Here is a 2,500-nt window from a genome sequence, read left to right as displayed (position 1 = left end):
GGAGCCACCTATAGATCTTTAAGACAGAGGATCCTCATTAATATTCTGGGATACAAAATCTGTTGGAGAGTCCTGCAGACTTAGTAACACCTTATGGATTCTGAGGACTAAAGAGTCACTTGGAGATTGAGAGCTGATTCCACGTGGAGATTCTTAGGACCCTGAAACCACTAACACTGAGGACAGAGGACTCTCATATATTCTGGGGACATGGAATATGTTGGAGAGTCCTGAGGACTAAGAAGACCATGTGGATTCTGATGAATAAAGAGACACGTGGAGAGTGAGAACTGATTCCACTTGGTGGTTCTTAGGACCCAGAAGCCAATAAGAGTTCTGGAGACAAGTGATTCTCATTTATATTCTGGGACCGAGAATCCACTAGCGAATCCTGAGGACTGGGGAAACATACATGGATAATAAGCTCCCAGAAGAGACCGATAAATGCTGGAAACCAAAGAATCAATTGTGGATTCTGGAGAGTGATATATCACACAGATTTTGAGGATTTGAAGCCAGTTGTGAATTCTGAGGAATTGAAAGATGAGGAATGTTCCTACATAGTGTGATGGTGCTTCTAGTCTAGAGGAATCTAAGAAAAACTGTAAAGAGAGAGCACGAGAGAGCGCGATAGAGAGAGCGCGATAGAGAGAGTTCGATAGAGAGCACGAGAGAGCGCGATAGAGAGAGCTCGATAGAGAGAGCACGAGATGAGCGCGATAGAGAGAGCTCGATAGAGAGAGCGGAAGAGAGCGGAAGAGCGCGAGAGAGCGCGATAGAGAGAGAGGAAGAGCGCGAGAGAGAGCGGGAAGAGCGCAAGAGAGAGCGGAAGAGCGCGAGAGAGAGCGGAAGAGCGCGAGAGAGAGCGGAAGAGCGCAAGAGAGAGCGAGGAGAGCGGAAGAGCGCGAGAGCGGAAGAGCGCGAGAGCGGAAGAGCGCGAGAGCGGAAGAGCGCGAGTGAGAGCGAGAGCATGATAGCGTTAGAGCGAGAGAGCATGACAGCAGAGAGAGAGAGAGAGAGAGGGAGAGAGAGAGAGAGAGAGAGAGAGAGAGAGAGAGGAGAGAGAGAGAGAGGTGTCTTCATTCACAACAACGTGACCTGCAAAGCCCATAATAAAAAAAAGCCTGCAAAGCCCGAAGTCCAAAACCCGCATTGGACTTCAAACATAATTCCTAGACGTTTAGTGTTAATCTTGGCTTGTCTATGTCTGTCGAAATAAAATGACTACGTCCAAGCAAGCTTTGATTTTCCTCCAAATAGTTTTCATTATTTGTTTCTAAAACCAGAAATAAAATAAAAAAGTTCCAGTCAAAGTTTAAATATATATTTTCATAATTAAGAAAACCCAGATCTCCAACTATTAAAAGGAAGAAGTTATAAGCCCTGGAAGCAGTGTTGCCAGATGGGTTAGTCTGAAAATCCCTAAAACTCGTGAAAAAAATCCCCAAAACCGCCCAAAAATCCCCATTTCCAGAGATATATATTTTCTTCTAATTTGGAAATTACTCACTATACTTCATGTAATTGAAAGTAAACTAATTGCAACAATATAAAGGTTTACTCATCGCTGTTTTTTCTTCATAGAAATACGTACAGAAGATCGTCACCTGTCATCCAAAATCCCCAATTCTAAGGATAAATTCCCAAATGTAAGGATAAATCCCCAAATCTAGGGAAAATCCCCACATCTGGCACCGCTGCCTGGAAGTCAAGAGGGGCATAAAAGAGAGACCCATCGAATGGCAATTTTAACGAGACAGAGTTTCCAGATAGCGCTATATGACGACTTCAGATTTCCCACTTGAGCTAATGATCAGATTGTGTATAGAATCTCGGCTAATTAGTTAAAGAGTATTTCACGATTAGCACGATTAGCTGTAGAGTATTTTCCTGATTAGCTAGAGAAGATTACCAATCTCCTGGAGGACGTGAAAAGAGATTGGTGATTTGTGAAGTGACTTTTTAAGAAAGGAGAAGAGTTCATTGTTATGCTAAAGGGAGACTTGTTATTGGGGGAGAGAGAGAGAGAGAGAGAGAGAGAGAGAGAGAGAGAGAGAGAGAGAGAGAGAGAGGGGGGGACATATACTTTTTATACATACATACATGTACACATACACACACACACACACACACACACATATATATATATATATATATATATATATATATATATATATATATATATATATATATATATATATATATATGTGTGTGTGTGTGTGTGTGTGTGTGTGTGTGTGTGTGTGTGTGTGCGTAAGAATGTGTGTAGGAGTAATTATATATAAGTATATATGTATAAATATTTACATATACAGTATACATATATACGTATAGATAAATGTATATGCACATATACGTATGTATATTATACTTACATATATACATATATATGGATATCTATATACATATTTATATATGCATATATATAGGTAAGTATATATACATAGATAGCTATTATATGTTTATATATAATTTAGAAATATACACATGTAAACATACT

General features: G+C 40.0%; 1 protein-coding gene across 1 annotated transcript in view; it reads left to right on the top strand.

The window, feature by feature from the left end:
• The window catches only part of LOC137627040 (ras-related and estrogen-regulated growth inhibitor-like protein), a 14,502-nt gene extending 13,891 nt beyond the window's left edge, over positions 1-611 (top strand). The window contains 1 exon segment of the mRNA XM_068358022.1: positions 1-611. This exon segment is cut by the window's left edge and continues 415 nt beyond it. The gene's annotated coding sequence lies outside the window, so the exon portion shown is untranslated.
• Positions 612-2,500: the final 1,889 nt, after the last annotated feature.

This window comes from Palaemon carinicauda, chromosome 34, assembly GCF_036898095.1.
Source record: "Palaemon carinicauda isolate YSFRI2023 chromosome 34, ASM3689809v2, whole genome shotgun sequence".
Classification (NCBI taxonomy): domain Eukaryota; kingdom Metazoa; phylum Arthropoda; class Malacostraca; order Decapoda; family Palaemonidae; genus Palaemon; species Palaemon carinicauda.
Note: the sequence above shows the minus strand (reverse complement) of the source record. Positions and strands in the feature narration are given on the sequence as shown.